This window comes from Narcine bancroftii, unplaced genomic scaffold (genome assembly GCF_036971445.1).
Source record: "Narcine bancroftii isolate sNarBan1 unplaced genomic scaffold, sNarBan1.hap1 Scaffold_123, whole genome shotgun sequence".
Taxonomy (NCBI): Eukaryota; Metazoa; Chordata; class Chondrichthyes; order Torpediniformes; family Narcinidae; genus Narcine; species Narcine bancroftii.
In genome coordinates, this window is record NW_027211858.1 from 272,942 (window position 1) to 282,899 (window position 9,958).

Sequence of the window (9,958 nt, forward strand, 5' to 3'; positions counted from 1 at the left end):
CATGCCTCGTCCAACTTCCTCGTGGCCTCCCACCTCCTGCACTCAATCCTCTCATTTCTGAAGGCCAAAATACCAGAAGCTTTCTTCACTCCCCCCCACCCCCCCATCTCTACAAGGGACTCCACTTTCGGGCAGTTCTGTACCACAGTTCCTCAATCCCTTTGTTTGACAACACTCCTCAATGGTCTGCCATTTAACATTCAAACTCTTACGTTTTAAGAATCAATTGCAGAGATCCATGGATGTGAGAAGTCAGGAGGGTTAGGGACTGGGTGCAGGTCGATGAGACTGGCAGAATGATATTTCACCATGGACGAGAAGGGCAGAAGGGTCTCTTTTCTTTGCTGTGGGGTTTCTAGGGTAGAGTTCACACCATTCTCAGGAAGGAGGATGAGCAGACAGATGTCATGGTCCACGGGTAAGAAAGGTGATGAGATCCTGCCAGGAGAGATGAGGGAGTTAAGTGCACAACCAAGGGGTCTCTCTCTGTCAGTCTGTGTGTGTCTCTATCTCTCTGTGTCTCTCTCTCTCTCTGTCTGTGTCTCTCTCTCTCTCTCTGTCTGTGTCTCTCTCTCTCTCTGTCTGTGTCTCTCTCTCAGTCTGTGTCTATGTCTCTCTATCTGTGTCTCTCTTTGTGTCACTCTGTGTTTGTCTCTGTGTCTGTCTCTGTCTGTGTGTGTCTCTTTGTGTGTATGTCTGTGACTCTCTCGCTGTGTCTCTCTCTGTCTGTGTCTCTCTCTCTGTCTCTCTTTCGCTGTCAGTGTCTCTCTCTCTGTCTGTATGAGTCTCTCTGTGTGTCTGTGTCTGTATATCTGTCTCTCTGTGTCTGTGTGTGAGTGTGTCTGTCTGTCTGGGTATGTGTGTGTGTGTCTCTCTCTGTCTGTGTCTCTGTCTCTGTGTCTGTCTCTGTGTCTGTCTCTGTGTGTGTGTCTCTCTCTCTGTGTGTGTATCTCTGTGTCTGTGTGTCCGTGTGTCTGTGTCTCTCTGTCTGCGTCTCTCTGTCTGCGTCTCTCTGTCTGCGTCTCTCTGTCTGCGTCTCTCTGTCTGCGTCTCTCTGTCTGCGTCTCTCTGTCTGCGTCTCTCTGTCTGCGTCTCTCTGTCTGCGTCTCTCTGTCTGCGTCTCTCTGTCTGTGTCTCTCTGTCTGTGTCTCTCTGTCCATGTCTCTCTGTCCATGTCTCTCTCTCTGTCTCTCTCTCGCTGTCAGTGTCTCTCTCTCTGTCTGTATGAGTCTCTCTGTGTGTCTGGGTCTGTATATCTGTCTCTCTGTGTCTGTGTGTGAGTGTGTCTGTCTGTCTGGGTATGTGTGTGTGTCTCTCTCTCTGTCTGTGTCTCTGTATCTGTGTCTGTCTCTGTGTATGTCTCTGTGTGTGTGTCTCTCTCTCTCTCTCTGTGTATCTCTCTGTGTCTGTGTGTCTGTGTCTGTGTGTCCGTGTGTCTGTGTCTCTCTGTCTGTGTCTCTCTGTCTGTGTCTCTCTGTCTGTGTCTCTCTGTGTGTCTCTCTGTCTGTGTCTCTCTGTCTGTGTCTCTCTGTCTGTGTCTCTCTGTCTGTGTCTCTCTGTCTGTGTCTCTCTCTCTGTCTCTCTCTCGCTGTCAGTGTCTCTCTCTCTGTCTGTATGAGTCTCTCTGTGTGTCTGTGTCTGTATATCTGTCTCTCTGTGTCTGTGTGTGAGTGTGTCTGTCTGTCTGGGTATGTGTGTGTGTGTCTCTCTCTGTCTGTGTCTCTGTCTCTGTGTCTGTCTCTGTGTCTGTCTCTGTGTGTGTGTCTCTCTCTCTGTGTGTGTATCTCTCTGTGTCTGTGTGTCCGTGTCTGTGTGTCCGTGTCTCTCTGTCTGTGTCTCTCTGTCTGTGTCTCTCTGTCTGTGTCTCTCTGTCTGTGTCTCTCTGTCTGTGTCTCTCTGTCTGTGTCTCTCTGTCTGTGTCTCTCTGTCTGTGTCTCTCTGTCCATGTCTCTCTGTCCATGTCTCTCTCTCTGTCTCTCTCTCGCTGTCAGTGTCTCTCTCTCTGTCTGTATGAGTCTCTCTGTGTGTCTGGGTCTGTATATCTGTCTATCTGTGTCTGTGTGTGAGTGTGTCTGTCTGTCTGGGTATGTGTGTGTGTGTCTCTCTCCGTCTGTGTCTCTGTATCTGTGTCTGTCTCTGTGTCTGTCTCTGTGTGTGTGTCTCTCTCTCTGTGTGTGTATCTCTCTGTGTCTGTGTGTCTGTGTGTCCGTGTGTCTGTGTCTCTCTGTCTGTGTCTCTCTGTCTGTGTCTCTCTGTCTGTGTCTCTCTGTCTGTGTCTCTCTGTCCGTGTCTCTCTGTCCATGTCTCTCTGTCCATGTCTCTCTGTCCATGTCTCTCTCTCTGTCTGTGTCTCTCTCTGTGTGGGTCTGTGCGTGTGTGTGTCTCTCTCTCTCTCTGTGTCTCTCTCTCTGTCTGTTTGTGTGTGTTTCCCTCTCTGTGTCTCTGTGTGTGTCGCTGTCTGTGTGTGTCGCTGTCTGTGTGTGTGTCTCTCTCTCTGTCTCTCCCTCTGTGTCTCAATGTGTGACTCTCTCTGTGTCTGTGTGTGTGTGTCTCTGTGTGTGTGTGTGTGTATCTGTCTCTCTGTGTCGTGTGTGTGTCTCTCTCTGTCTCTATGTGTGTCTCTCTGTGTCTGTCTGTGTGCATGTCTGTCTCTGTGTCGTGTGTGTGTCTCTCTGTCTCTATGTGTGTCTCCCTGTCTCTGTCTGTGTGTATCTCTCTCTCCGTCTGTGTGTGTCTCTCTATCTGTCTGTCTGTGTCTGTCTCCGTCTGTGTGTATCTCTGTCTCTCTCTCGCTGTCAGAGTCTCTCTCTGTCTCTGCCTGTGTGTGTGTGTGTGTGTGTGTGTGTGTGTGTCTGTCTGTCTGTCTGTCTGGGTATGTGTGTCGCTCTCTATCGGTGTCTCTAATATTTGCTAATTCATTACCCACCATTATCCATCCCGACTGGTGGTGCGGTCTTTGTTCCCCAAGACGTCCGTATTGGCTGTCCATGTACCATCTCTGCCCCAACGCATTCCTCGGTGTCACCTGCATTAAAATCAAGGTGGCATCAGCACCTTTTTGGGCACTTTTAGCCGTATTTCCTCAGTTGTTCTGGCCAGTTTTGTGTTTCGTTCACACATTCCTGCTGCCTGGGGTTAATGGCACTCATGGAAGATCACCAGTTCCTGAAACAATTCTTCATTTTTCTTATTTGTAACATTTTTACATTTAATTTAACATATGCATGAAAAAACCTAAATTTCTTATTTGAATATAAGATAAAATTAATGCATAGTGATTTAAAAAGTAACCCCTCCCACAGCTGCCCAATAGAAAACAATAAAGAGAGGAAACATCTAGATAGTATTCATAAAAATTGAGCAAAACTCTCAAATAAAATCTTGCTTTTCTTGGTTTTAGGAGTAAGAAAGTTCGTGTTGGGTGATTACAACTTAATTCCTACAATTGGAAAATACACATCCCAAATCTTCAAAAGAGAAATTCAAATTTGTTCCGTGAATTCAATGTAATTATTTCAAGTGGGATACAACGGCCTATTTCAGTGTGGCTATCGACCCATTCCCAAATACGCATCGGACTTCCAAGTTACTGCCACACATTTTAACCCTATAACAATTACAGCACAGAAACAGGTCATTTGGCCCTTCTTGTCTACACTGAACGAAATATTCTCCTCTCGTACCACCTCTCTGCATTCCCCTCCCCTCAAATTTTCCCTGAAATGACAAAATGGACCCTGCCGCCACTACTTTTCCCGGAAGCTCACTCCACTCAGCCACCACTCTGAGTCAAGAAGTTTCCCCTCATGTTACTTCCAAACTTTTACCTCCTGATTCAATCCCTGCTCCCCGCAATGAAAAAAGTCTCTCCACATCAACTCGTTCTATCCTCCTAGTAATTTTAAAGACTTCGATCAAATCCCCTCTCAACCATCTACAATCCAAAGAATAAAGACTTCATTTGCTCAATCTTTCTTTGTAATCTAGTTGCTGATATCCAGGTAACATTGACGTAAATCTTCTCTGCACCCTCTCTACTTTATTGATAGCTTTCCTCTCATTTGGTGACCAGAACTGCACACAGTACTCACAAAAGAGCCTCACCAATATCTTGTCTAGTCTCAACCTCACTGCCCGACTCCTGTATTCTATGCGATGGTTGATCAAGGCCAGCTATTTGAACAGATTCTTTTCGAGGTACTCTCTGATTACCCTCCAATAATTTACCTATTTTGTCAGGCTCACCTGGTTTGCTTTTGAAGCCGTTTTTAAACAAGGGAACATTAGATTACATCCATTCCTCTGGCACCTCACCCGTGGATAAACAGGTTTTAAATATTTCTGTCAGAGCCCTTGCAATTTCTACTCTTCTTTCCCTCAAGGCCAAGGGAATATCATGTCAGACCTCCATCCACCAACAGACAAAAATCAGCCATCACAAGGTGAAGGCAGGACAGTAGTCCCACCTCTCCAGCACGAGTCACCCCAGGATCAAGTCAGCACTGACTGCAAGAAGTTTCTACATCCTCTTGGTGTCTGTGTGGATTTCCTCACACACTCCACAGCTCAAGGGGGCCGTAAGTTCATTGGCGATTTGGAAAGCTCAAGACCATGGGGTGGAAGTGCACATTCTGGACCTGGGGGCATCAATTCAATTCAACAGCACAGATGAACCTTTGGGCACGACCTGATCTTTTTCTGGTTTCAAACTCATTATTTTTGAAAATTGTATGTGCACCTCTAATGCAACACGACTGCTGCAAAACAGGCTTCTTGATGCATATCCATGACAAGAACTCGGGAGAATCTGATTTGGTTACTAGACTTTTGAACAGAACAGTGTCTGGACATTTTATCCCTAAACTGAAACTTTATAGACATACAGAACAAAAAGAGGGCAAACCAAGCTTGTGTCTCACCAATACCACAATTCACGGACACTTTTTAAGTTCTCAAGGGTGGCAGAAAACACAAAGAACAGACAAACTCCTTCCACACTGTCACTTTGAGAGCTTTGGACTCACCATGCTATAAATATTGCCAAGCCATCACTCTCTCTCCAAATCAATGACCAAAAGTACTGGCTGAGTGATAGATTTGAGACATTTTACCCGCGATGTAGCAATCAGGCACAAGGAAAAGTGCTGCTTCCATTGTAAAGTATTTAGGAATCTCAGACCACAAACAACCTTCACCCCGAAAAACAAGCAATTCTCCACAATAAAACTAGGTTTCCTTCCTGTCTGCAAGCATCTGCTCTCTTGAGTCTGAATGGCACAACTGGGGAAACCGTTTCAAACCCATGACCTGAAACAGCATATTCTCTTCCCCTAATTGGAGCTGTCTTGCAATTGGCCACCACTGCCCAAGCAAGAATGAACTGGGGGATCTCACACTTGCTCCTTCACAGGTGAGACCTCCCTGTTCATTGGAGCTCCATATTATCCATCTTGCTCTATTTTGTTAACCTTAATCAAGTCTCCTCTCATACTCCAACACTCCCATGAAAAATAAAAATCATGTATCCTGTAGTTTGCGAGTCCGGACACCAGGTGGTGGTATTATACCTAGATCTCTCTCTCTCTCCCTCGCTTCATGCATGAAGTACTCGGTGTGAACAGGCAGTGGCAGCACTTTACAGCCCTTGCAATCTGCAGCTTGGACAGGAGATGTCGGAGTTACGGAGGCATGGCTGCGGGAAGGGCAGGATTGGGAAATCAATGTTCCTGGGTACACGTCCTATAGAAAAGACAGAAAGTTGGGAAGAGGGGGTGGGTTAGCTCTGTTGGTAAGAAATGAAATTCAGGCGTTTGAAAGGAAAGACACTGAAACAGGTGGGTAGAGTCTGTTTGGATAGAATTAAGAAATTGTAAAGGCATGAGGACCATAATGGGGGTCATTTACAGGTCTCCGAAAAGTAGCTCAGATATAGAGGTATAAATCAGGAATTAAGAGTGGCATGTCAAAGTGGTAGCAATACGGTAGTTATGGGGGACTTCAACATGAAAGTGGACTGGGATAATCAGACGGGGGCAGGAACACAAGAGAGTGAGTTTATTGAATGTCTACGAAATACTTTCTTCCATTGATTTAATTATAATTTGGTTACTTTGTTCTTTCTGTTAATTTTTTTCCCCAGTTTTATCCATATTTGAATCCAAATTCAGGTTGAAATCCCCTCCTATTTATATGTTCCCTTGCGTATCTGCTACCTTCAAAAAGATATCTTCCATAAACTTTTGATCTTCTTCGTTAGGTGAATATACATTGAGTAGATTCCAAAACTCTGAATATATCTGACATTTTATCATTACATATCTCCCTGCTGGATCTATTATTTCCTCTTCTATTTTAAATGGCACATTTTTACTAATTAATATAGCTACTCCTCTTGCTTTTGAATTATACGATGCTGGTGTTACATGTCCTACCCAATACGAGATACTTTCTTGGAGCAGCTAGTGGAGGAACCTACCAGGGGGAAGTCGATTCAGGACTTGGTACATTGCAGCAACGCAGAGTTAATAAGTGACCTCAATGTAGGAGAGCCATTAGGGAATAGTGAGCATGGTATGGTTACTTTTGAGCTGCAATTAGAAAGGGAAAAAGAAAGGAAGTCGGAAGCATCTGTACTGCAGTTAAATAAAGGGGATTATGCAGCTATAAGGGAGGAGCTAGCCAAAATAAAATGGAAAGATACACTAGCTGGGAGGAGAACTCGGGAAAAATGGCAGGTGCTTTTGGACATTTTCCACAGGATTCAGGACAAATTTATTCCAAAGTGGAGGAAAGGCTCTAGGAGATGCAAATGGCAACCGTGGCTAACTAATGAAATCAAGTGCAATATCAAATCCAAAGGGAGTAAGTATAAGATAGAGAAGTGGAGTTGGAAGCTAGAGGATTGGGAAACCTTCAAAGAGCATCAGAGGGTAACTAAGAAAGTCATAAGAGAGGGGAAAATGAAGTATGAGAGGAAATTAGCAAATAATATCATGGAGGATAGCAAAAGCTTTTTTAAATATGTGAAGAGGAAGAAATTGGTTCGGTCTAAAATTGGTCCATTAAGAATGGAAAAGGATGGAATTATTACCGGAAACAAGGAGATGGCTGAGGAATTTAACAAATACTTTGCATCGGTCTTCACCAAGGAGGATATAGGTTATGGTCAGTTAGGGGGTAGTGGTCATGCGGTATCAAGAGACTTGGGGAACTTTCCTGGGGAAGTAGGGGATCTAATGGATATCCAGATCTAGAAGCAGGAGGTTGTGAGTAAATTGTTGGGACTGAGGGCTGATAAAACCCCAGGACCTGATGGGCTGCATCACAGGGTGCTTAAAGAAGTTGCTATGGAAATTGTGGAGGCACTGGTCGACATTTTCCAAAGTTCCATAGATTCGGGGGAGGTCCCTGAGGATTGGAGAGTGGCTGATGTGGTGCCGATTTTTAAGAAGGGAGGGAGGGAGAAAACGGGAAATTATAGACCGGTCAGCCTGACGTCAGTGGTGGGGAAGATATTGGAATCTATCATAAAAGGAGTAATACCAGAACACTTAGGCAGAAATAGAATAAGGGCTAGTCAGCATGGATTCCTTCAGGGTAAGTCATGCTTGACTAACCTTCTGGAATTTTTCGAGGATGTGACAAAGAGGGTGGACTTGGGAGAGCCAGTGGATGTGGTGTATTTGGACTTCCAGAAGGCCTTTGATAAGGTACCGCACGGGAGACTAGTGGGCAAGATCTGGGAGCATGGAATTGGAGGTAAGGTGCTGACATGGATAGGAAATTGGTTAAGAAATAGGAAACAAAGGGTTGGAGTAAGCCGGTCCTTTTCAGGATGGCAGGATGTGACGAGTTGAGTGCCGCAGGGATCGGTATTGGGTCCTCAGTTGTTTGTAATTTATGTAAATGATTTGGATGAGGGTATTATTAATAACATGAGCAAATTTGCAGATGACACTAAACTGCGTGGCGGTGTGGGGTGTGAGGAGGATGTCAGGAAAATGCAGAGGGACTTGGACAGGTTGGGGGTTTGGGCTGCTGAATGGAAGATGACGTTCAATGTGAGCAAATGTGAGGTTATCCATTTTGGGGGCAATAATAGGAAAGGTGAGTATTATTTAAATGGAGACAGGCTAGGGAGTGGGGAGGAGAAAATGGATCTGGGTTTACTTGTTCACCGGTCACTGAAGGCTAACATGCAGGTTCAGAATGTGGTGAAGAAGGCAAATGGCATGTTGGCTTTCATAAAGAGGGGATTGGAGTATAGGAAGAGAGACGCCCTTCTGCAGTTGTACAGTGCCCTGGTGAGACCCCACCTGGAGTATTGTACCCAGTACTGGTCTCCAATTTTGAGGAAGGACATACTAGCTATAGTGGGTGTGCAGCGCAGATTTACAAGGTTAGTTCCAGCGATGGCGGGGTTGACATATGCTGAAAGGCTAGAAAAACTGGACTTGTATCCGATGGAGTTTAGAAGGATGAGGGGGGACATGATTGAGGTATACAAAATTATCAGGGGGATGGACAGGGTGAAGTCGGATTACTTGTTCCCAGTGGTGGGGGAGACGAGGACTAGAGGGCATAGTTTAAGAATACAGGGTAGGCCCTTTAGGACGGAGATGAGAAAACATTTTTTTACCCAGAGAAGTGTGAATCTGTGGAATGCTCTGCCACTGAGGGTGGTCGAGGCAGATTCGCTGATTATGTTCAAAAGAGATTAGATAAGACTCTAGTGGGCAAAGGAGTTAAGGGTTATGGGGATAAGGCTGGAAAGGGGTACTGATAGTAGTGATCAGCCATGATCTGTAAAATGGTGGTGCTGGCTCGACAGGCCGAAGGGCCTACTCCTGCTCCTATTGTCTTTTGAACCATTCCTCCAAGGTCCCTCTGTTCCTCAATGCCTTCCCCTTCACTGCATACGTCTTGGTTATTCTTCCCAAAATAAAGCACCTCACACTTACCTACATTAAACTCCATCTGCCATCTTTCCAAACAGTCCAAATCCTTTTGTCGTCCATGAAAAGCCTACTCACTCTCCACAACTCTTGAAAATAAGCAAAATGTATTACGTTAAGTTAAGCTTCTCTTTGAAAATTTTAATTTCACATGCATTAAATGCGTACATAAATTTCTCATTCAAAGATAATGAAAAATTAATACATAGTATTTTTTTTTAAATTCCCCCTGCCCAACAACCCAATAGAAAAGAAAGATAACATCTGGAAAGTATTTATAAAAACATTACTAAAAAGCTATCAAATAAAATCTAACAAATTTTCTTGATTTTAGGAGTCAGAAGGTTCAGGTTGGGCGATTACAACTTAATTCCTACAGTTTATAAATAGGATTCCCAAATCTTTCCAAAAATTTCAAATTTGTTACATAAATTACATGTAATTATTTCAAGTGTCAAGGGACTTGGGGGGGGGGTTCTCGTTCAGGAAAACATAGTGAGTGGGTAACCACCAGGTTGGATCGGCAGGAAAAGAAAGCAAATTCTATGTTGGCCTTTGTTTCAAGGGTAGGGAGGTGTTGATGGGGCATGGGAGAGACCTCATTTGGAGAACTGCGAAGTTTATCTTAAAAAGGATGTGCTGATGTTGGGGAGAGAGCAGAGATTTACCAGGATGATATATCTCCACTCTTCATTGGAGTATAGAAGAAGGAGAGGATATCTCAGAAACCTTTCCAATGCTGAAAGGATTGGACAGTAGATGTGAATAATGTTTCCCTTGGATAAAAAGACATTGTCTTAGAATTAGAAGATACCTATTTAAAGCAGATGAGAAATTTATTTCACCAGAAGGTCATGGAATTTGTTGCTGGACTGTTGAGGGAGTTTAAGTGGGGGGGGGGGGGGGGGGGTGGCGGAATTAATAGATGTTTAATGAGTCAGGGTATCAAGGGATCAGGGGAAAAAGCCAGAACTTGGAATGAGAGGCGAGAACAGTTTAGATCA

General features: G+C 44.5%; 1 long non-coding RNA gene across 1 annotated transcript; it reads right to left on the reverse strand.

Annotated features, from left to right (window-relative positions):
• Window positions 1-251: 251 nt before the first annotated feature.
• LOC138750364 (uncharacterized) lies at window positions 252-9,025 on the reverse strand. The gene is made up of 3 exons (XR_011349287.1): window positions 8,961-9,025; window positions 2,927-3,025; window positions 252-438 (listed from the first exon to the last, which is right to left on the reverse strand). It is a non-coding gene; the product is annotated as an uncharacterized lncRNA (long non-coding RNA).
• Between the last annotated feature and the right edge of the window lie 933 nt (window positions 9,026-9,958).